This window comes from Panthera tigris, chromosome A2, assembly GCF_018350195.1.
Source record: "Panthera tigris isolate Pti1 chromosome A2, P.tigris_Pti1_mat1.1, whole genome shotgun sequence".
Classification (NCBI taxonomy): domain Eukaryota; kingdom Metazoa; phylum Chordata; class Mammalia; order Carnivora; family Felidae; genus Panthera; species Panthera tigris.
The window spans coordinates 159,966,862-159,992,705 of NC_056661.1; the positions used below are offsets into that span (position 1 = coordinate 159,966,862).

At 42.9% G+C, this 25,844-nt stretch overlaps 1 long non-coding RNA gene across 2 annotated transcripts; it reads right to left on the bottom strand.

Annotated features, from left to right (window-relative positions):
• Positions 1–511: 511 nt before the first annotated feature.
• LOC122235383 lies at positions 512–25,588 on the bottom strand. 2 transcript variants are annotated; one of them, XR_006213451.1, is made up of 4 exons: positions 25,526–25,588; positions 24,756–25,227; positions 19,837–19,970; positions 512–628 (listed from the first exon to the last, which is right to left on the bottom strand). It is a non-coding gene; the product is annotated as an uncharacterized LOC122235383 (long non-coding RNA). The 2 variants fall into 2 exon arrangements; XR_006213450.1 differs by having other exon boundaries at positions 24,742–25,227.
• Positions 25,589–25,844: the final 256 nt, after the last annotated feature.

Below are 25,844 nucleotides of genomic sequence, written 5' to 3' on the forward strand. Positions count from 1 at the left end.
GCGTTCCAAAGCAGTGTTTGAAATTCACAATGTGTTTCCCCAGAGAAACGATGTCATAAATGGAGGCTAAGTTCTGAGGCACATCCATCTACAAGAAGCATGGACGCTTTGTAATGCATTTGAACCTGCATACATGTGAACTTCACGATCGTACTGAATATCGTTACAACGCTAACAATTAAAGATTGAAAGTGACAAAATTAAATAGGAAATAATTTTGAGGGGCGCCTGGGTGGCTCAGTCAGTTAAGCATCTGACTTCGGCTCAGGTCATGATCTCATGGTTTGTGGGTTCAAGCCCCACGTCAGGCTCTGTGCTGACAGCTCAGAGCTTGGAGCCTGCTTCGGATTCTGTGCCTCCCTCTCTCTCTGCCCCTCCCCCACTCTCTCTCTCTCTCTCTCTCTCTCTCTCTCAAAAATAAGTAAACATTAAAAAAATTAAAGAAAATAATTTTGAATCTTAAATAGTAATCCATATTTACTTAGAGGAGGACAAGGCGATGGCTGGATTTTTGATGGAGACCCTAAGGGACTTGAAGGATGAGGTCACAATTCTTGTCTAGTTTAATTTCCCGCTTTATAAGTTCCCTCCGTCTCATGTTGCTGTATGATGAGTGGCACTCTTACACCTGCAAGCCAATTATGAATCAAGTTGGCAGAAGGAAGAAGCAAGGAGAAATTTTCCTGAAAAAACTCATTAACTCCCTTATGCAAAACATTTCTCTGTAAATATTCTTAAATTTTATGCATACACAATAATATCACTTGATCACAATGACAGCTTTGTTCTTCCTCTATGATTCTTAAAGATTTTATTTCTTTTTCCTGTTTTACTGGTCTTGGTAGGCCCATTAGCACAATGTTGAACCAAAACGATGACAGTGAAATCCTTATCTTGATTGTGATTTTCAAGGAGATACTTTTAATATTATGCCTGTAACTATTTGGTTTTGCTGCAGGGGTCTTTTTGATTTCTGCCAATACTCTTTATCAGAATAAAGCAGTTTGCTTAAAGGCCAAGAAGGCTGAATTTTACTTATGTTTAGGTTTTTAATCAAAAGATGCTGAAATTTTTTTTAACTTTTAAAGTTTTTTAAACTTTTTGAGCCAGTTATAAATTCATGTGTAGTTGTAAGATACAATAGAAGTTCTGTGCACCCCTCGCTGGGTTTCTCTCAATGGTATATTCTTGCATAACCACAATGTAATATAACAACCAGGAAACTGACATTGATACAATCTGATTATCTTTTTTTTTTTTAATTTTAGAGAGACAGACAGAGTGGGGGAGGGGCAGAGGGAAAGAAAGAGACGGAATCTTATAAGTAGGCAACATGCTAGGCAATCCTGTGAGCCTGGGATCATGACCTGAACTGAAATCAAGAGTCGGATGCCCCACTGACTTAGCTAACAAGGCACCCCTATAATCTAATTACATTATGCAGCTCACCTGTCTTTTTTTAAATGAGGTCAGCACAACTCTAATACCAAAACTTGACAGCTTATAAGAAAATCATAGACCAAAGAGAACTATATAGGCCAATATCCCTCATGCATAAAGACGCAAAAAGCCTCAACAAAATATTAGCAAACCGAATCCAACAACGCATTAAAAAAAAATCATTCACCGTCAAATGAGATTTATTCCTGGGTTGCAAGGGTGGTTTGATATTCACAAAACAATCAATATGATATATCACGTGAACGAGAGAAGGGATAAAAACCATACGATCATTTCAATAGATGCAGAAAAAGCATTTGACAAAGTACATCATCCATTCGTGATAAAAACCCTCTGCAAAGTAGGTCTCGAGGGAACAGACCTCAACATAATAAAGGCCATCTATGAAAAACCCACAGCCAACATCATACTCAATGGGGAGACACTAAGAGCCTTTCCCCCAAGGTCAGGAACAAGACAAGGATGTCCACTCTGGCCACTTGTATTCAACATGGTCCTGGAAGTCCTAGCCACAGCTATCAGACAACATAAAGAAATAAAAGGCATCCACGTTGGTAAGGAAGATGTAAAACTCTCACTATTTGCAGATGACTTAATACTATCTATAGAAAACCTGAAAGACTCCACCAGAAAAACTGCCAGAACTGACAAATGAATTCAGTGAAGTCACAGGATACAAAATCAATGCACAGAAACCCAGTGCATTTCTATACGCTAACAACGAAGCAACAGAAAGTGAAATTAAGAAAACAATTCCATTTACGACTGCACCACAAATAGTAAGACACCTAGGAATAAACTTAACCAAAGAGGTGAAAGAGCTATACTCTGAAAACTATAAAACACTGATGAAGGAAACTCAAGATGACACAAAGGAATAGAAAGACATTCCATACTCACAGGTTGGAAGAACCAATACCATCAAAATGTCTACTACCCAAAGCGATCTACAGATTTAACGCAGTCCCTATCAAAATACCAACAGCATTTTTCACAGAACTAGAACAAAGAATCCTAAAATTTGTATGGAGCCCAAATAGCCAAAGCAATCTTAGAAAAAGAAAAAGAAAACTGGAGGCATCACAATTCGAGTTTATGTTATTTTACAAAGTGGTAGTAATTTTCAAAGTATGGTACTGGCATAAAAATAGACACATAGATCAATGGAATAGAATAGAAAACCCAGAAATAAACCCAATTATATGGTCAATTGATCTTCGACAAAGAACGCAAGAATATCCAATGGGAAAAAGGCAATCTCTTTAATAACGGTGTTGGGAAAACTGGACAGCAACATGCAAAAGAAGGAAACTGGACCACTTTTTTTCACCACACACAAAAAGAAACTCAAAATGGATTAAGAACCTAAATGTGAGGCCTGAAACCATAAAAATCCTTGAAGAGAACACAGGCAATAATTTCTCTAACATTAGCCATAACAACACCTTTCCAGCAAGGGAAATAAAAGCAAAAGTAAACTATTGGGACTACATCAAAATAAAAAGCTTCTGCACAGCAAGGGAAACAACAAAACTAAAAGGCAACCAACTGAATGGGAGAAGATATTTGCAAATGATATATCCAATAAAGGGTTAGTATCCAAAATATATAAAGAACTGATACAACTCAATACCAAAACAAACAAACAAAAACAAAAACAACAACAGCAACAAAAACCAAATAATCTGGGACGCCTGGGTGGCTCAGTCAGTTAAGCATCTGACTCTTGATTTCAGCTCAGGTCAGGGTCTTGTGGTTCGTGAGATCACGCCCTGCATTGGGCTGTGAACTGGCAATGCAGAGCCTCTTGGGATTCTCTCTCCCTCTCTCTCTGCCCCTTGCATGCACGTGTGCACTCTCAAATTCATCAACTTAAAAAAAAGAATCCATTTTTAAAACGGACTGAAGACACAAACAGACACTTCTGCAAAAAAGACACACAGATGGCCAGCAGACACATGAAAAGATGCTCAACATCACTCATCATCAGGGAAATACAAATGAAAACCACAATGACAGGAGCACCTGCGTGGTTCAGTTGGAGGGTCCTCAAAAAATTAAATATAGAACTACCCTGGGGCACTTGGTTGGCTCAGTCAGTAGAGCATGGGGCTTTTGATCTCGAGGTCATGAGTCTGAGACCCATGTTGGGTGGAGAGATTACTTAAAAAAAAAAAAAAATAGAACTACTATGATCCAGTAATCACACTATTTACCCAAAAATACAAAAACACTAATTCAAAGGGATACATGTGCCCCCCTCTGCTTATCACAGAATTATTCACAGTAGCCAAACTATGAAAGCAGCCCAAATGTCCATCCCTAGATGGATAGAGATGTGGTGTATATTACAAAAAAAAATCACTCAGCCATAAAAAAAGGATGAAATCTTGCCATTTGCAACGACACGGATGGACCTCAGAGTATAATGCTAAGTGAAATCAGTCAGAGAAAGAAAAATACCATATGATTTCACTCATATATGGGATTTAAGAAACCAAAAACAGACAACAACAACAAAAACAAGCAAAGGGGGAAAGAGAGGGAGAGATACAAATCAAGAAACAGACCCTTGCTTCTAGAGAACAAACCAGAGGGTGGGGGGTGGGGGTAGATGTAATAGGTGATGGGGATTCAAGAGTTTGCTTATCATGATGAAAAAGAGAAAGTTATCGGCCAATATACCTCATGAACACAGGTGCCACATTCTGATCCCATTGGATCCAGCAATAATACTTTCTGGAGTTTATCCTAAGGAAGCCCTCTTAGAACTGCATAAAGATTTAAATACAAGGCTATCCATCACAGCATTGTTATTTGTTTTCTTATTTGTTAATTTTTTTAAGTTTCTTTATTTATTTTGAGAGAGAGAGAGAGAGAGCACAAGCCAGGGAGGGGCAGAGAGAAGGAGAGACAGAATCCCAAGCAGGCTTCACGCCATCAGCACAGAACCCGATGTGGGGCCCAAACCCATGAACTGCGACATCATGACCTGAGCTGAGATCGAGTCGGATGCTCGACCGACGGCACCACCCAGGCGCCCCTGTTAATTTTTTAATTGAGCTTTTTAAAATTTGGAGGAACTGTAGATTCAAGTACCCTTGTAGCAAAGAAGGAGAGATCCCATGAACCCTGTATCCCAGTTTCCCCCCAAAAGTAACATCTTGCAAAACCCTCATACGACATCACAACCAGGATGTTGACACTGATACAGTCAAAGTCGTTTGGAATATGCAGATTAAAGTCATTTGGGATATGCAGATTAAAGTCCTTTGGGATATGCAGATTAAAAAGGGGCTCGGAAATCAGAATTTTTTTTTCACTCAGGACTACTTTCTGTGCTGCATTAATGTGAAATTAAGGAGCATCTCACCCTCAAAAGCTAGGAGGGAACAAGGAATAAAGTTTCAATCTGCCCTTTCACTGTATCCACTCCGGAGCGCATTTCTTTTATTTATTCAGCATTTGCACATACTATTTAAATATCTTCATAATACGTCCTGGGTTTCCTTTTCTGACCAAGAAAACAAGCGATCGGGAAGACTCAACCTCACCCATCTGGTCGGTTAGAACCATTCTCAAATTTAGATATCCCCACAGCATCTAAAGTCACCACAAACAATACCATTTCAGTCCTAGTGGGATGGATCCAGGCTTTGCAACATGCCAAGTACGTCTTCCAGATTCACCACTTGAGCTGACAACTTGAACCAGGAGATACAGTACGTACTGTTATGAGTGTATCATGCTTGAAGGTAAGTTTTTGCCTTTGCCCTTATTTTAAAACCTACATAAGGACGTTCCCACACACACACACACACCGCCCCTCTCTGCCCCTCCCCCCCTTGCTCTTGCCCTCTTCTCAAAAATAAATAAACATTTAAAAAATAAAATAAAATACAGGGCGCCTGGGTGGCTCAGTTAAGCGGCCGACCTCGGCTCAGGACATGACCTTGCAGCCTGTGAGTTCGAGCCCCATGTCGGGCTCTGTGCTGACAGCTTAGAGCCCACTACGGTTCTGTGTCTCCCTCTCTCTGCCCCTCCCGCCTCGCACTCTGTCTCTCCAAAGTAGCATTAAAATTTTTTGAAATAAAATAAAATAAAATTTCCTTTCTTCAGTACCAAAGACCAGAGGCTTATCACTGACGTCCAGCTGATGTCTGTGGGTGGCACCTGGGCGCAGTCTCTTTCGGCTCATGTGTAGATGCTTTCCATCAGCACCGCCCCAGTCACACGGTCTGGTCTATGTCATTCACAAAATAGCCAATAATGCAATTTTTAAAACTTCTTTTCCTGTGCTGTGAGTTTTCAATGATAGGCGGAATAAAGCACCATCAAATGCTTCTGCCCTACGCCTTTTATTCAGCCCTGACTCATATTTTATACACAGCAAATTTGTCCGACCACCAAGCAAAACTGCTGACGTGCTCTTTCATATTTTATGCCACATGAGTTATGTGACGTCCTGCAGACTCACCTGAAACAGGACTTCGGCCAATAGCTCGTTATGCTTGTTCCCTGAGCACCGACCTTGGTGGCGTTCATTTTAATAGCTGGTTCAACAAGCTCGTACACGGCTGTGTTGATTAATAACACGCCTGGGTGGTTCAGTCGGTTGAGCGCCCCACTTCCTCAGGTCGTGATCTCCCGGTCTGTGAGTTCAAGCCCCGCGTCAGGCTCTGTGCTGACAGCTCAGAACCTGGAGCCTGTTTCAGATTCTGTGTCTCCCTCTCTCTCTGCCCCTCCCCCGCTCACGCTCTGTTGCTCTCTCTCAGAAATAAACATTAAAAAAAAAATAAAAATAATACGCTAGCTACAAAAGAGCGTGACTTCGAACGAAGTCAATTAGTTTTGTTCCCTTCTCCACCTTTAGTAATGAAATTCATTTAGTTCGTGCTGCAAGGCATAATTATGTCCTTTGGGGAGTGAAAATAAAAACTTAGTTGATTAGGTGGTCGCCATGCTTTGTTAGAAAATGGCATGAACACATGAACCACTTTGTGTTACTACTGGAAAAGTTATGGAAGAACATTGACAGGGAGAAGGTGGCAAATGGTCCGATAAAATCGCGCATTTTGATATCTCGTGTTGCATTTCCCACCTGCACTTCTTTCTTATTTGGTTCCAAGAATCATCCCACGCACAGACACCTTTTTCCCAGTTCACGCAGATACACATTCCGTGGTTGCACGTTCACTATTCACGTTTATGTTGTTATCCGCAGCTATTAATATTTGCATTTCCATTTGAAGCCCTTTTGAATCATCGAGCCATTGTTGTGCATGGAGACGATGACATAATCGAATATGCAAATTTAACAATTAGAAATCACGTGGGAATATACTGGAGGCACATCGCCCATGGTTACGTGAGGCTAGCTGGCAGGAGCTGAGCAACAGATTCCTTCCACTGTATGCCCCACCCATATATTCACTTTCTCCCTCTCTCAATACTCAAGGTCACGGTGGGTACAGCAAACACCTCTCTGAAAAGGCCTGCCAGGCACCTAGTGAATTATCAACCAACGTGGTAGTGATTATAGAGAAAGTGGCACTCACAAGCTGAAAAGCTGAGATGTCGCCTACAAGGAGAGGTGGGAGAGTGGCAGAAATGGACATGAACGTCAAGAGCCTGACCCAGCCTCTTCCGGGGAGAAGGCAGTCAATCAAGCGGAGAGAAGTGCTTTGGAGCCTGATGGACGCAGGCTGAGTTCCCCGAGGTTGCTGAGCAGAACTTCTTGTGCTTTTCTCCAAGTAACCACGATAAAACCAGAAATGCTCACACATTCATTTTAAAGAGACAGAAAGGATATGTAAGGGCATTCACCTCCAGTGAAGCAAACCAATGTGACGCAAGCAAATAACTATTGAAGAAAATTTCCAAGGAGGAAAGAATCAGAAATCCCCGCATCAGGACTAGGCACTCACCCTTGTACCCCAAATTTGAAGAGGGCTGCGGGGAGGCAAAAGACCCAATAATGGAAATAAATAATATTTTAGTGCAAAAAAATCTACAATGAGAAAAATGAAATTTTAAACACAGGACCCACATCAATAAGAAAAAGGATAAGAATCATGTGATCATTTTCAACAGATGCAGAAAAAGCATTTGACAAAGTATAACATCCATTCGTGACAAAAACCCTCTGCAAAGTAGGTCTAGAGGGAACAGACCTCAACATAATAAAGGCCATCTATGAAAAACCCACAGCCAACATCATACTCAATGGGGAGACACTAAGAGCCTTTCCCCCAAGGTCAGGAACAAGACAAGGATGTCCACTCTCGCCACTTGTATTCAACATGGTCCTGGAAGTCCTAGCCACAGCTATCAGACAACATAAAGAAATAAAAGGCATCCACGTTGGTAAGGAAGAGGTAAAACTCTCACTATTTGCAGATGACTTAATACTATCTATAGAAAACCTGAAAGACTCCACCAAAAATCTCCTAGAACTGACAAATGAATTCAGTGAAGTCACAGGATACAAAATCAATGCACAGAAATCCAGTGCATTTCTATCCTGTAACATCGAAGCAACAGAGTGAAATTAAGAAAACAATTCCAGGGGCACCTGAGTGGCTCAGTTGGTTAAACGTCCAACTTTGGCTCAGGTCATGATCTCACAGTTCATGAGTTCGAGCCCCGCGTTGGGCTCTGGGCTGACAGCTCGGAGCCTGGAGCCTGCTTCGGATTCTGTGTCTCCCTCTGTCTGCCCCTCCTCTGCTTGCACTCTGTCTCTCGCATGGTCTCAAAAATAAATAAACATTTTAAAAAATTAAGAAAACAATTCCATTTACAACTGCACCACAAATAGTAAGACACCTAGGAATAAACTTAACCAAAAAGGTAAACCCTGATGAAAACACTGATGAAAGAAACTCAAGATGTCACCAAAAAATGAAAGACATTCTATACTCACAGGTTGGAAGAACCAATATTGGTAAAATTTCTATACTACCCAAGGCGATCTACAGATTTAATGCAATCCTTATCAAAATACCAACAGCATTTTTCACAGAACTAGAACAAAGAATCCTAAAATTTGTATGGAACCATGAAAGACCCCAAACAGTCAAAGCAATCTTGAAACAGAAAAACAAAATGAGAAGTATCACAATTCCAGAATTCACATTATATTACAAAGTGGTAGTAATTTTAAAAGGATAGTACTGGCATAAAAATAGACACATAGAATAAACACAAATGGAATAGAATAGAAAACCCAGAAATAAACCCACAATTATACGGCAAATTAGTCTTCAACAAAGGACGCAAGAATATCCAATGGGAAAAAGACAATCTCTTCAACAATGGTGTTAAGAAAACTGGACAGCAACACGCAAAAGAAGGAAACCAGACAACTTTCTTACACCATACACACAAAAAAACTCAAAGTGGATTAAGAACCTACATGTGAGTTGTGACTGGGTAGCTCAGTCGGTTAAGCGTCCAACTTCGGCTCAGGACATGATCTTGTGGTTTGGGTGTTCGAGCCCTGCATCGGGCTCTGTTCTGACAGCTTGGAGCCTGGAGCCTGCTTCAGATTCTGTGTGTGTCTCTCTCTTTGCCCTTCCCCTGCTCGTGCTCTATCTCTCTCTGTCTCTCAGAAATAAATAAATGTAAAAAAAAAAAAAAATGGGAAGACACAGACATTTCTCCAAGGAAGACATCCAAAGCCAACAGACACATGAAAAGATGCTCAGTATCACTGATCGTCAGGGAAATGCAAAGCAAAATCACAATGAGATATTGAATAGCTAAAATCAAAACCATAAGAAACAAACGTTAGCAAGGATGTGGAGCAAAAGTCACCCTTGTGCACTGTTGGTGGGAAGGCAAACAGGTGCAGCCACTGTGGCAAACAGGATAGAGGTTCCTCAAAAAAATTAAAACTAGAACTACCCTATGATCCGGTAATTGCACCACTGGATATATACCCCCAAAATACAAAAACACGAAGTCAAAGGGATTTATGCACCCCTCTGTTTATTGCACTATTATCACAATAGCCAAACTGTGGAAGCAGTCTAAGTGTCCATCCATAGATGAATGGGTAAAGATTAGATGTGGTATAAGGGGACACGTGGGTGACTCAGTCAATTACGCATCCGACCCTTGAGCTCAGCTCAGCTCTTGATCTCGGGGTCACGAGTTCCAAGTTGGTAAATGAGCCCATGGGTTGGGCTCCATGCTGGGTGTGGAGACTACTTAAAAAAAAAAAAAAAGGGGGCGCCTGGGTGGCTTGGTCGGTTGAGCGTCCGACTTCAGCTCAGGTCATGATCTCACGGTCCGTGGGTTCGAGCCCCGCGTCGGGCTCTGTGCTGACAGCTCAGAGCCTGGAGCCTGTTTCAGATTCTGTGTCTCCCTCTCTCTCTGCCCCTCCCCTGTTCATGCTGTTTCTCTATGTCTCAAAAATAAATAAATGTTAAAAAAAAATTAAAAAAAAAAAAGATGCGATATACCTATATACACACACACACACACACACACACACACACACATACACGCCCAGGAATATTATTCAGCCATAAAAAAGAATGAAATCTTGCCATTTGCAACAACATGGATGAATCTAGAGAGTATAATGCTAAGTAAAATAAGCCAATCAGAGAAAGACAAATACCATATGATTTCATTCATGGGTGGAACTTAAGAAACAAAACAAATAAATACAGGGAACAGGGAGAGACGAACCTAAAGACAGACTCTTAACTCTAGAGAACAAACTGGGTGTTATCAGAGGGGAGGTAGGTGGGGAGATGGGCGAAAGAGGTGATGGGGAATAAGAGGACACTTATTTTGATGAGCGCTGAGTAGTATGTGGAATTAGTGGAAACTAATTTAACACTGTATGTTAACTACACTGGGACTAAAATTTATGAACACATGAATACATCCAGGACTAGTATTACTGATTTTTCCTCTTGTCTCAAGCTCCAGTATGCCTCAGCCGGCACTGATTCTACGTAAAAGCCATTTTCTCCCGCCCTGGCTGGCTTTCTCGGCCACTCCATCACAGCCCGGCTCACTCTTCCTAATTCTCCACGAGACAGTGACTGTTACCATCATGCTTAATCCCAGCTCACAGGGCCAAGGTTCCTTCATCTGTTCTTACAAATGCAGTTTCTTCCTCCCCCCATGATCCTCTAGGTCAACAATCTCTGCGAGAGTGAGCCTCCTCCCAGGTAGTTCATACGCACATTAGCATTTGCGAGTTTTGATTCTAGAGCCTTCTGTTCCTTTAGCTTTCTTAGCATGGGCACCGAAAAATTCCCGTTTCCCTTAGCTGATTGAGAAATCGAATTTTGCCAAAGGAACATTAACTGGAAGACAAAGGGGAAAACAAAAACACGTTAATGACCGTGCGAAAGCGTGAAGACAGATGATTCTGCAGAGCGCAGACTCCTCCAAAGAAAACTCATACTGATGTAAGTGTTTACAGATTATTCAGCTTTCTGGTACTTTCCTCCCTCCGTCCAATCTCCAAAAAGAAAAATCTTCAGAGATGTTCTGCAAAAGTGGTATTCGATGCCCAAATAAGTTTGGGAACCATTGCATACTCTCACTTCCCCCTGAAAATTTAAGGGATGCCTGCGTGGCTCAGTTGGTGAAGCACCCGACTCTTGATTTCGGCGCAGGTCATGATCTCACAGTTCGTGAGATGGAGTCCCTCAACAGGCTCTGAGCTGTCTGAGGGGAGCCCACTTGGGATTCTCTCTCTTCTCTCTCTCTCTGCCCCTCCCCCTGAAATAAATAAACTTTAAAATTCACATCAGTATGAAAAACTGCATCAATAACAAAATTCGTTTATCTTTGCTTAACCTAGGATTTTCAAATGTTAATATTCTCACACCGACTCTTTTTAAATTAATTAAAAATTAACATCACCATCGTCATCGTCACCAGCCCTGGGCATTACTTTTTTTAATTTATAAATTTTCTAGGAAGGAAGGGCATCTCATTGTTTTAATGTGCATATCTTTTGATTCCTAATGAGGTTGGAGAGGTTTTCATTAGACTGTGACCACTGTTATGTCTTGTAACCATTTGTGACTTAGTCAAGTTTTTATTGTCCTCTTACTGGAGTATTTACCTATTCCCAGTTTGCATGAGTGTGTTATGTAATCAGGACTTAACTCCTGTGTCACTTACATTGGAAACATTTTCCCTGGTTCTTCATTTACCTTTAATTTGGCTTAAGGTGCTTTTTGGTGTATAAAAGTTTTTCATTTTCATGTAATCAAATCCACTGGTCTTTCTTCTTGTGGGGAAAATCTTACATGCTTAGAAAAGTCTTCCTTTCATCAAGATCTGGTAACGTCTGATAAATATTTATACATATTTCCTTCTGGGCCTTCGCTGGTTTCATCACGTACATTTACCTCTTTAATGAGAATGAAATTTGTGTGGGTATAGGGTGTAAGTTAGAGAGCCAACTTAATTTATTTGCAAATATTTAATTATTCTACTATCTTTGTTATTTGCTTCATATAGGTCCTTCATGTTTAGAAGATTATTTCCAGATAGTGTAGATTTTTGCTGCTAGTGCAAGGAAGATTTTTTATTTCTATTTTTTTAATTTCTATTTACTAATTGGCTTTTTTTTTAAAAGAATAGAAGCTATTATTTTTTTTGAGACACTAATTTTGTAACAAGCAAGCTTACTAAACTTTCTAATTTTGAGTGGTATATCAGTCATCTGTCTTGGATTTTCTAGATATAAAATTATATCAATTACAATAATGATAATTTGCTTCTTCTTGTCTAATCACTCTGACGTTCCCTTTTATTGTTTTATGCATTCACTGAAACATTATTTTTTTAATGTTTATTTACTTTTGAGAGAGAGAGAGAGAGAGAGTGAGTGGGGGAGGGACAGAGAGAGAAGGAGACACAGAATCCGAAGCAGGCTCCAGGCTCTAAGCTGTCAGCACAGAGCCCGATGCGGGGCTCGAACCCATGAACCGTGAGATCATGACCTGAGCCGAAGTCAGACACTTAACTGACTGAACCACCCAGGCACCGCTTCCCTAAAACATTATTAAAGAGTTAAATAAAAGTTATAATGGGCTATCTCATTTCTGATTTTAATATAAAATATGAAATATTTATTGACTGCCTGTTGTGTGTCAAGGACTGTTCTAGGTACTGGGAATACAGTAGCAGACAAAGAGAATAAAAACTTGAGCCTTCATATGTTTGCAATTCTAATAGTATTTGTACTTATTTTAAGATAGATCATTCTTTATAGAAAGAATTTTTGAACATCCATAGAATGGAGATTTTTGAATGGAGATTCCATAGAATGGAATTTTTGAATTCTCCATAGATTCATGGATTGTCTCATGTGGCCTTGGCTTTCTGGTAGGTAGAAGTGTTCACCCATAGAAAAGACACCTCTATGCAGGAATGTCCTGGAAACGATTCCAGCATTGGACGGACAGTTGGGAGAGACTGTTTCATTTAACAAGCAATTATTAAGCATCTGTCATCTGCTAGCTATAAGAGAGATAAATAGAACGTTCTCTGCCCTTCTTGGTTTCAGAATGTAGTCGGGGACACAGTCGTATGGACAAATAATTGTAGTCATGGGAATTGTGGGATAAGGGTGGTTTAAATAGAGTTATTCACAAACATGAAAAGAGAAATGAATAGTTACCTCGCTCATATGAGAAAATGAAGGTGGCATTCCAAGACTAAGATAGAGCATGTGCAAAGTCAAGATCATAATAGAACATGTTCATGGTTAACTACAATGTTTCCGTGTCACTGGAGCACAGAAGTTCCCTTGGAATCCTGAGATTATATTATCCACTGTTAATATAAATGTTGTTGATGTTAATATATATATTATTCATTGTTACACGAACGCGTGGGGTGTTGTATTTCAAATTCCTTACTAAGCTTCTTTTCTCAGAGTCTTACTATGCGAGCCTACGTGGTAAATCTCTAATTATGAAATATTTGCTTAACACATACAAGCTATTTGCCTTTAAGAGGAGTTACAGAGTATGAGGTAGCTAACAAAACAGGAAAAATATACAAAGATGATTGAAGTCAAAATTCTAAATCAAAACCACATTGAAAGAGGCCAACAAATGTATCAGTCATTTGGATGTGTGTGTCCCCAAAGTACATTCTGTGGAACTGAAATGGTGGCCGCCGGTAGCTGGGGGTAAGGGACGTCAGTAGTTACTAGTTACAGAAAGTTTGGGAAAATGGAAAAATGTTCGGGAGATGAATGGTGAAGGTAGTTGCACAACGCTAAGGTACTTAATGCCACTAAAGGGGACACTTGTTAAGATGGTAAATTTTATGTTAGGTGTACGTTTTATCACAATAAAAAATATACACGCTTTATGGACCACCAATACCAAGAAGAGTTCATAGATGTTCTAGGGGGGGAAAAGGGTCTTCTCCTCAAATAAACTGGGAGAAAGTTGGACTGACGTGACATAGGCTTGTTTTCTACAGACTTCTCTGAGCCTTTTGTATATGAATACGTATGGTGAAATGTGGTATCCAGGAATTCCCAATTGTATGTCAGCGCAGAGTGGGGCTCACTTTCATGGAGCCCGCTCAAGGCGACGGTGGTATAGGGAATAGGATATCTACTATGACTGATTATTAAATCTACTGTCGTTTTTTTCTTGACAGCTGAAACAAGAAAATATAACCAGTTATAGCTCAGAAAAGGAAGCAAACATTTTTCTTTTCTTGTGCAAAATACTTAAAAGAAGTGATTATGTGATCCTTCTATGAAAAAACAAAGCATGGGACACCTGGGCGGCTCAGTCAGTTGAGTGTCTGGCTTCAGCTCAGGTCATGATCTCACGGTTCTGAGTTCAAGCCCCGCATCAGACTCACCACTGTCAGTGCACAGCCCACTTTGGATCCTCTGTCCCCCCTCTCTCTGCCCCTCCCTGAGCCAAAGTCAGACACTTAACCCACTGAGCCACCCAGGTGCCCCAGGGTTTTTATATTTTGCTACTTTACGTTATGCTGTCCCTTTCTTCATAATTTTCAGTTATCACTTTTTTGCGATAGGGAACATAAAGACAGTATTATGATGGTTTTTGTTATAATTGCTTCCAGAAACGGAAGGATAACAGTCCAGTATCTATGCTGATTTTAAATATTCTCCCATCTGAGATGCATCCAGAGTCAGCTTTTAATTGCTGCCTCTGATAAACTTTACCTATCATCACTTCCCCAAATTCTCTGACAAATTAGCTTGGAAACTCCCATTCGAAACAATCATTCTTATTTCTGAGCCTTTCCGACAGACCAGGCTGGCTAATCGTGTCATAATGTATTGCTGTAATTAGGCATCTTGACAGGAAAGAGACGTGTTTATGTTCCTAGCTAACATGCCCTGCTAGGTTTCACACCCTGAAGACTGAAACTGAACAGAGAAGCATGAAAGAAGCAGACAAATCTTTGGAACATCTCATCTATGCATCTCTGCCAGATCCCAGGTCCTGAGACTTTCATGTTGACCTTGCCTGTACTTACTGTGACATCAACTGTATGGATCCAGAAAGCGATGAACTAACACTGTTTTAAAAGGCAGCCGGGTTGGACATTCGCCTTCTGCATTTCCAATCTTGGTTAACAGTAGAACCATCCATCTGGTCAACCAAGCTAGATACCTTTGGTCAACCTTTGTCTCTCCCTCTCCTTCACCTTCTATATTCAATCTATCACATGTGCTCTCAATCCCATCTCAGGAAAATGTCTGGACAAAATCTGTCTTTATCCCCACCATCACTCTCAAAACTTTGGGCCCCCAGCTTTCCTGGACTATTAGAATATTTTCATGATTTTGGTTAGATTTTTTTGCGTATTCTTTAACTCAACTTTTAATCTGCTGCCTGAGTTATTTTTCTAAAACATCTCTCCGGTGATCCTACTTTTCCTAAAATACCCTAATCACCTGCAACAATATTTCTCTCAGTGAGGCCTGGGGAACACAAACACTATCAGACTTTGTTTAATAGGTATTATCCCAAGGGAGGATTTTAGATGGCCAGCTAACTTTGGGAATGCCACATTAAAAGATGTGTTCTTTATTCTTTACTCTAAAACTTCCCGGAGCCTTTGAAGTGCGGCCGTGCCTCATGAAGCTTCGAGATGCTGGACTATAGCTGTGGGGCTTCATAAACACATCAGACCTGGAACTCTTTTTCAGGAATATCTTGTAGGAGTGTGATTCTATGGGGCACACCTCAGGAGACCCTGACCTAAGGGGAAATCCTCACTCCTCGGTGAGACACCGTCATCTTCAAGATGTGGCCCCACACCGCCCATGATGACATCGATTGGGATATAAATGACTAGCGGTTGGTTCCTGTTCTCGGTCCAGCCCGTTCTCAAGCACGGTCAGAGGGACTCCTTCTCGTAAGGTCTTGTCTTCTGGGTGGAGGCATGATTATCAAGTGACTACCTCCTGTGAGATGAAAATGGTGTCAGCCTCTCCCAGGAAGCAACGGGATACCTGTTTGGGAAGGCTTAGCAAATGGAAAGGTTGAGCTGACCAAATGGCTCTCTGAAGTGAGAGGGCTGCCATAGGGCTGCTTGTTCATGGTGACAACGTGGACACTGGGTGCCCTGACCCCAACCAGCCACCAGAAACCAATGAGGGTTTTTCTATCGTACCAAGTCCAGAAAACCTGCTGCCGGTGTCCTTTATCTGAAACGCTTTCAGCTCTTACTTGAGGCTATCCGTTCCAGGTCCATCAAGGAAGAGGCCCCTCCTGAACTGACAGTCACCCCCTCCCCACCGCATCGGATCACCCCCCGATGTGCAGACATCTCAGCAGGGCTGATTCCAAATGTTCTTAAAATCTGTCTTTGATGCCCTGCTTGTGAACGCCCGAGAGAGAGACTGCTTACGCCTCAGTGGAGGAGACCAAGGCTGGAGAGAATAGAGCATGCAACAACTCTGATTATATCATTCTCCACTTCGAACCTTCCATGGCTCCCTATTAGCTAACCAAGATGACTCAGCCCGGCAACAAGGACCTCCATGAGGACCCCATCCCCCAACTATCCCCCTAATTATTGGGCAGCACAGTGATTAAGAGTGAACACTGGAGGCTGACTCTCTGATTCAAACCCCACATCCGTTTCCATGGTTTTCCATGGTTTCCAGGTCTGTAAATAAGAGAAAATGGTAGCAGCGGCGTCCTACTCCATGATCATTTGAGAAATTGAGGAAACGCATATCGAGTCCTTGCACAGAGTTCGTTTGTGACACGGTAACTATTCGGTAAATCAGGACTGGCAAACACTGGCCACTGGCCTGTGGGCCAAATCCAGCCCACTGCCTATTTTCGTAAATGTTGTTGGAACTCAACCACACCCATCTGCCTGTGACTGCTTACACACACAAGAGCAAAGGTGAGACCCTGCTGTCCACAAAGCCTAAAATATTTATTACGATCTGGCCCTTTACCAAAAAAACCTCCCAGCCTCTGAAGCAAATGCTGGCTTATTATTTTATTCCACTCACACTGTAACCACTCACCGTTCCTTGGATGAACGCTGTAATTTCCTCCTTTGGCCTTTGCTCAGACGCTGCCTTTACCTGGCACGCCCTTTCCACCCACCTAGAGGTGTAAAACCCCTAACTCGGTGCCTGACTCAGGCAGTGCTCAGGAAATGTTTCTTCCCTCCCTTCCCGGCTCTGAAATACTACGGTTCTAAGACTCTGTTAAGATTCTATTACAATCGAAAGCAGTATCTTCTGTGCGTCTATTGCTGTAATACTTCATTCATGCAGACTTACGACATTTCTCAGCTACAGCTTTATATGTCCCTGTTCCTTTAATTTTTCAACAGGACCTCAATAAATCTTTGCCGAATGAATGACAACCACCTCAGAGAACAGGTTTCTGTGCTCTTGGACGTGCTGTCCTCTGGCCTTCAGGGTCCAGCTCAAGCACCAGCTTCTACAGGAAGCCATCCCTGAAGCCCACCATTGGGAAGGGTGAGTAGTCTCAGTCCAGCATCAGAGTCCCAGTCTGACCTGGGGGTATAAACTGGAGTCCAGAGCAGACATTGATAGAAACGGTACAGACATTTCTTTGTTACTCCCTGAAGATATCCACTCACACTGTGCTGATTGCAACTCGTATGGGGCCCAAAATACCACTTGGTGTCTCTCCTCCTCCTCCCCCTTCTTCTTCTTCTCTTTCTTCTTTTAATGATGAAATAACATCATAGAGCAATTACATACGCCTACACATGTGTGCAAAGAAATACTTTAAAAAATATATCATTCAATAAAGCAAACACTCAGCTTGGACAGTGGAACACTATCAGTGACCTCGACACCCTCCGCCTGCCTGTCCCTGTCATACCCCTACACCCCACAACCTCCACTCTCCCAGTTTTCATGTTTCTTAGTTTCTAACCTTACTTTCAGTTCTACCCCACATATGCAAATCTCTAAACTGTATTTCTCATTGACTGTTGGCCTGGTGTTCAACTTTATATAAATGAGATCATACTGGATGCATTCTTCTGCGTCTTGCTTTTTCGTTTTGACTTTTGTTTTTAAAAATGCCTGATATCGGGGCACCTGGTGGCTACGCGGGTTAAGCATCCAACTCTTGATGTAGACTTGGGGTCACGATCTCGCGGTTCGTGGGTTCAAGTCCCGTTTCGGGCTCCGCGCTGACAGCTCAGAGCCTAGAGCCCGCTTCAGATTCTGTGCCTCCCTCTCTCTCTGCTCCCCACCCCCCCACCCCCATTCATCTCTGTCCCTCTCTGTCTCTCAAAAATGAAAAAACATTAAAAAAAATTTTTTTTAATGAATAACAACTACGGAGCATCGGAACATATAAATCCTGAGTTAAATGCCAGAGAATATGTTTGGCCCCTCACTTGTTTCCCTGCGCCCGTAGACAGACAGGGGTGCCGACTTCCTGGAAAAGCCATCGGAAAGCGAAGTTCCAAAGCAACAGGTGTGAGGCTGTCAAAGGATGCCGCCCAATGAATTTCCGTCTTTCATCGGAGACCACAAGAAAATGAAATGGTTACAAACCAACTGGAGCCTGAAAGGGCGTGCGTATAAATGCTTCTCTGGCAGGTGAGGTTAGACATGCCATGTCAGGGGTTCGAAACGGGGAGAAGAGAAAGGAAGAGAGGTGGAGGGTCGGAGGGGAGGAGGGAAAGGGTGGGAGAGGGAGGCGGGAGGGGGGTTCCCAGCTTGCAAATGGGAAGGAGTAGAGTGAGCCAGTGCGATGCTGAGCTCAGTGGAGGAGGAATGTGAGAACCAAGTATCACTCACTGCACCCTCTTGTCTGAATCTCCTAAACGTCCTCTGCTCGCGGCTTCTCTCGGACACCCCCGTCCAAATCCAAGCCCACATCCTCTTTCTCTTGGAAAATATGGCAGCCTCTGAAATAAGTCCCCTGTCCAAAACGCGGGTCAAACCAAAACGGCTCTCCGGTGCCTACAGCACACAGTCAGAATTGCTTAGCGTGGCCCCCGAGGTTCCCTTCTGACCTGACCCTGCCCTGCTCTCTCCAGCATGTCCTGAGCGTGTTCTACAGGTGACCAGATCAGGATATTAATGGGCACACCCCCACATAATGGTTTCTCGGTTCCATACCTGGGAGGAAATGCTGGATTAGACCAAGTTAGCACCAGGATTTCTCAGAGCCTTTTAAATGCTAATAAACATTCCGGATTTCCAAGAGGGTCTAGTGAATGCTGTGCTGCTCCAGCCGAAACCCCTCTTCAGGGTGGATGATGACCCATCCCCCAGCTTCTGGGACCCTGGGCCACTGACCACACACCGCTGACACTCCCAGCTCTTCTCCTCACCGAATGACCCTCAGCCTCGGAAAACAACCTTTTCCGAGGATATATATGCCTCCTCTAAGAGCTGCTCACAGCCGGTGATTGGCTGAGGGGGAACACCAAGGCCTGGCCCTCTTGCCTCATTGGAACCATGGTGAGAGGCCAGCCCAGCCCCACGGCTCTCTGTAAGGTAGGATGAAGCCTAGGTGCCAACTACACTAGGGATCAGCATGGCAGCCAGGAGAACGTGCCTCTCAGAACTCCAACCCCTGAGAGCATGATTGGCCAAGGACCCGGGCGCTACGCTTTGAAATCTCTTCCATGTTTGCACCTCGGCCATCCTGCCGTGGGCCCCTGCCAGTCAGCCACTGCGGGTCAGGAGCACAAAGGCAGAATTCCTTTGCCAACAGACCTTCCTGAGGGCAATCTAGATGCTTCCACCCATCTTCCCCAGCACCAGTGATGTTGGGTATAAGTGTTCACCAGCCACGTGAGTTTATGGTAAATTGCGCAAGTCCGCACATGTAACACGCAGTTTTCAGGTAACGAAATATGCAGTACCGTTTGTTGTCGGTCTCCCGTGGACACTGATCCTCACAGATGGCTCTCGATGATTGTTGCTGAATCCTGCCAGTGATCAACCTATGGTCCTAAGGGATGATGGAGTACAGTTCCAACGGGAGTATCAGTTGATGCTTTGTTTCGGTGAACGATTAAGGCAAGGGTGACACAAGAAAAAGGAGTATTAGAACTTGGCTTGTTGGTCAAGGACCGGTGAATTCTTTGTTAAATCTAATAAGGGTTTTCAAATACTGGGAGAAGAGTTCCTCAACTTGCGTGCTATTCTCAATGTAACAGCTGTAGACCTGACACGCTTTTAGGTTTAATACGTATTATTTGTGTTTCTTCCAACACCGTCTTAAGCCCGACGGTCAACAAAACAATGAATCGGGCCTTGATTACAACATTTGTCCTTATGTGGTGCACATGGTCACGATGGCTGATTTTAAGCTGCCAGAAGATGGTCACGGAACGCAGGTTGCAAAGAGATGTGTACAAGCCCGCCATTCTACAGCATTTCCATCATTTGGTTGCAACAGACGTAAATGACTTCAATGATGGAGAATAGTAACTTGTAGTAAAATAAGTAGGAGGCGATGACCTTTGCTCACAACCAAAGATTTTTTTTAATTTTTTTTTTATATTTTTATTTATTTTTGAGAGAGAGAGACAGAGCACAAGTGAGGGAGGGGCAGAGAGAGAATGAGACACAGAAACCAAAGCGGGCTCCAGGCTCTGAGCTGTCAGCACAGAGCCCGGTGCGGGGCTCGAACCCACAAGCTGTGAGATCATGACCTGAGCTGAAGTCAGACGCTTAACCGACTGAGCCACCAGGAGCCCCACAACCAAAGATTTAATAGGGAAACAGAAGCACTGGGGTTTACCGACTCTCTTACACCGATATGACTGTCTTATACTGAACGAAACTTGGAATACTGGTTTCTAGACCAGCCTGTGAGTCCTATTTCATACCAATGATTATTGACGACCTCGAAAATCATCCAAAGCTCGGCTGGTCCTGACGACAACATGTTCCATGATGGTGGAAACAAAACTAATGTGCTTTTAGGTTCGTACCCATCAAGATACTTTTAGAAAATTACTTAAATTTCCAATATAATGATGACTGTTTATTCTCCACTGCTTTCCTTTAAAATAATCAAAACAAGCTAAAAGTACAGATGTAAAATATTTCTCTCAGTGCTGTGCCATTTTGATGGAAGCTGACAGATTAAAATTCTTAACAAATACACCCACTGTGGAATGCTAAAGTATACTTTCGGGCAATTTTTCAGAGCCATGAATTCCATTTATTCTTGTCACCATAGCAACAAGAGGAATCGCTCCATTATTTTCATTGTAGCATTTCCAATTATTTTCTCTCACGGTTTAGGCCACAGACAAAACTAGAAAGAATGGTGTTGGCCACAAAACAAGCCATAAAGTCATAATTTTCTCTCGGGGCTCGAGGTTGCTCCTGGGTAGCTGATACCTTTAGGCCATTATGGGTCTTATACTAAAGTCCCAGATCTTTGGAGAGGAAAAAAAAAAAAAAGATTTACTTAAAAACTTGTCAGATTACCTCTGTTGAGTTGGGGGAAGCAGAGGAGGAGACATTTTACTGATTATGTAAACTAAGAATATTTAAAACTAATTTTCGGAGGGCATTCCTTTGGGGAGGGCAAGTAAATTACACTCCCGCGACTCTGGACTCTCAGAGTTGAAGCAACATTCTGTTCTCTGCACTTTGCTTGTCCAACGTGGTATAGTGGGTGTTAGACAACACGGCAACGATATACCCCCGAAGTCAGAGCATCAGACCTTGGCGCTCCACACAAGACACATGGGAAGAGGAACAAAGAGCAAAACCAAGCAGCACTGGGCTTTGCCACAACACAGTGCTATTTGACCCCTTAAGAGGAATGTGCTTGGGGCACCTGGGTGGCTCAGTCGGTTAAGCCTCCCACTTCGACTCAGGTCACAATCTCGAGGTTCGTGAGTTCGAGCCCCGCATCTGGCTCTGAGATGACGGCTCAGAGCCCGGAGCCTGCTTCTGATTCCGGGTCTCCACCCTCTCTCTCTGCCCCTCCCCTGCTCGCTCTCTCTCTCTGTCTCTCTCTCTCTCAAAAATAAACATTAAAAAAAATTTTAGAAGAATGTGCTTGCTGAATGGCCCAAGGTAAATCAATTCCTCCTGCAGAAACGAATGCAAATGATTTTTCTGCACCTGCAACCAGCACGCTCGGGGTATACCTGAGGTATATGCTGAGGTATATCACAGCACTGGGTATAAAATAATGCAACAGTTTCAGTCCTACCCACCGGATTTCAGGAATCACACCCCCCTTCGGTCTCTTCTCCTTGGTGCTGCTGGCACATCTAGTTTATGGCACAGTGCGGCCTAGAGTTGACCCGAGAGGTACCCTTCTTTAGCCTCCTCGTCAAGTTGCTGATGTGTTTTCCTTCCTGAGAGCTTTGCCTTTTCCAGAATGTCATACAGATAGAATCACGTGGCCCTTTGGGTTTGGCTTCTTTTCTTTAGCTAAATGCATTTGAGATCCTTGCATGTTATTGCACGAGTCCGTAATTCTATTTGTATTTACTAATAGGATCAGAAGGAGAAAAAAACTATAAAATAAAACCCAAGAAGATATTCCAAGGGGCGCCTGGGTGGCTCCATCAGTTAAGCGTCCGACTTCGGCTCAGGTCACGATGTCACGGTTCATGGGTTCGAGCCCCGCATCGGGCTCTGTGCTGACAGCTCAGAGCCTGGAGCCTGCTTGGGATTCTGTGTCTCCCTCTCTCTCTCCGCCCCTCCCCTGCTCACGATCTGTCTCTCTCAAAAATAAAAATAAAACACTAAAAAAATTTAAAAAAAAAGATATTCCAAGAAGTGATGCGTAGAGAAACCTGGTAGAAACCACCTTAAACCAAGCGATCAAAATGATCACCAATAGCAAAACAAGTCGCCATCACTAGGATAGGCTGAGCTCTAACTAAAGATGAGGTATTTGAGTTACGTTTAGGAGGCCGGGAACTTCCTGATTACCTGCCTGGGCTTGAATTCTGGATCACAGATTATGATCACTCTGGCTTCCCCAACAATTTTAAAGATACGCCTTTATCTCTACCTCTGCATTAATCGTCATGGCTTGAAAATCTGAAGCCTTGAAAACAGTTCCTAGAAGGATTTCCCCAATGCCACATTTTTAGAAATTCAGTATTTTTGATCATAAAGAGATAGTCATTGTATAAATCTGGAAAGGATGGGAAAATAGAAGATTTAAATCCTGCTTTGCTGTTGACTTTGACAATCAGACATGCCCACTCAGTATGTGTGCCGAGCTCTGGACCACTTCCTGGCCCGCTGCATTTTTCTGCAAGAGAGAGAAACCCTTTCAGCTCCACAGCGATGGCTGTCTTCCCCACGCAGCTTGATTTCTGTAGGAAAAGTCACAATGCACAGCCCTAGGCCTTGTGACGGCCCTCTCTTATACAGAAGTATCAAAGCTAATTTTCAGAAGGTTAAAACCACGATTCACGCACAAATAGAGACTGAACGCTTGCCAAAGATTTATTCTCCTCTTAATGAAAGAACCAGCAGGATGGCAAAGTCGGTTCAAGGCGTATTGGCAGAAGTGAGTATTTTGGGGCATTTGACAAAAGAATGTTCCAGTGAGAGTTCTAGGTTATGCAACACTGGTTAATGTCCCACAAAGCAATAAAGCAGTGACCTTTTCGGTTACCTGTTCTACTGCTCAGAAATTATTTGCATCTTTTCCAGACAACTATCTCAAGATAACATGTAACTTCATAGACGCTGGCCCTTTAATCATTAATAGATAGCAAGACAAACAAGTACTTGCCCTAAATATTTAAATAATCCTCGGGTAGACTTGTTAAATAATGCTTTAAGATGACATTGAAAGAGGAAGCCCTCCTCTTTTTGCCTTATTTCCAAGTTTTGAATATAAAATTCACTTTAAATCTTTCGGAGTCTCTTTTCTAAATATATTTAAATATTCTAAACTAGCAGACAAATAGACTCTTTGACAGTAACATACACGGTGAGTTTTTCTACATACGGAGATAGTGCTGATGCCTTGAAAAAGCCTTTACGGTAGGGTTGCGGGTTCTGCAAATAAAAATACATGTTACTGGGGCGCCTGGGTGGCTCGGTCGGTTAAGCGTCCAACTTCGGCCTGGGTCATGATCTCGTGATTCGTGAGTTCGAGCCCCGCATCAGGCTCTGTGCTGACAGCACGGAGCCTGGAGCCTGCTTCGGCTTCTGTGTCTCCCTCTCTCTCTGCCCCTCCCCTGCTCCTGCTCTGTCTCTCAAAAATAAATAAATGTTAAAAATTTTTTAAAAAAATGTTATTTACGTTCTGTTACATGTGAATTTCTGATAAACAGAGAAGCAACAGATCATTTTTAATATCATGTAAGTATAGTAAACACATAAACGAATAATTTTTAAGTAGGTCCCAAATATTGCATGGCTGTGCTTTATTACTTCTTTGGGCCCCACCAGTTCTAATAGCCTGTGAAACTATCCCCGGCACAACAAATCATGAGCATAACGCATGCTTTCTGGTTTCTCAGTGCATTTTGCATCCGTCCTGATTTTCAGCGAATCATGTCCTACAAATGCGCTGTGTGTTTGAATACTGCATTCCATTTGGTTGGCTGTACAATGAGCAACTTAAAATGTCAGGGGATCCCAGGGTTAGATGATACAGGAAGACAGTGAGGCAGCTTTTGTAGCCTTACAACACCTGGGGTTTGGTTCTCGGTGAGACAAACGTGATCACAAATACTCACTTTGTTCCCGACCTTCCCGCGCCAAGGACTTGAATAACCCCCCCTTGTTTACACTGACCTAATTCAAAGTTCTCTGCAGCTTACCTCATGGTACTTACTGACAACTGGTCCCCCGCTCTAATTTGGCTTTTGCTGCTTCTTCTGAGTCTCCACAGTGCTGGGAAGTTTCCCTGAGCCTTTTTGATGAAATGAATTTTTCTTCGATTTTTGTTTTTTCAGGCTCACCTGGGAACCTGGTGCATTTTACCGCATCTCTCTTTGATAAGAGTGACAAAAACTGCAGTAAACATTTTTTTTTTCTGTGCCAGAAGTTGAAATTGAATGTGTGTACCATTCCACAAAACAAAAGAATAGCCCAGAAACTAACATCATTACGACCAGGGCATTGGTACACTCCTATCTCATTCTAGAGTCGAGCCAATGAGAAAACAAGCTCGATAGTCAGTGATGGATCCATCTCAGAGGAGCAGAAATGCATACATGTGTTGCTCTGACCACAGACACATCAAGAAACCAATCCGAGGTGCTGTCGTATTCGCCAGCTATCCCAGGGTCATGCCGTCTGAGATTCTGGAAAAATGCAAACCGTAGAGACGGTTACTCCAGCCTTGGGTGGAGTAAGAAATCAATAGTACATCGTCTACAGGGTGCCTGGGTGGCTCAGGCTGCTAGCGCAGAGCCTGCTTGGGATTCTCTCTCTCTGCCCCTCCCCCACAGGCACTTGCCTCTGTCTCTCTGTCTCTCTGTCTCTCAAATAAACTTTAGAAATAGTGCGTCATCTAGAACTCAGGGTCCTTATTCAGTTTCTGTATCTGGCGGCGTGTCCTAATTAGCTCAACCATCAGGATTCACCTCTCCCCAGACTCACCTAGTAGATTACTAACGGATGTACGCCAGGTAGAGGTAAAGCGATTCAAGATGGGATTGTCTGAAATATAAGAAGATGCGAAGAACAAAGAAAGAGATAAATCTGCAGACTAACGTGAATATGGACTCCCTAACTCTCTGTAAATTAGTAGCAGCAATGTCCAGGGGCGCCTGGGTGGCTCAGTCTGTTAAGTGCCTGACTTTGGCTCAGGTCATGATCTCGCGGTTTGTGAGTTCAATCCCTGCATCGGGCTCCGTGCTGGTGGTGCAGAGCCTGCTTGGGATTCCCTCTCTCCCTTTCTCTCTCTCTGTCCCTTCCC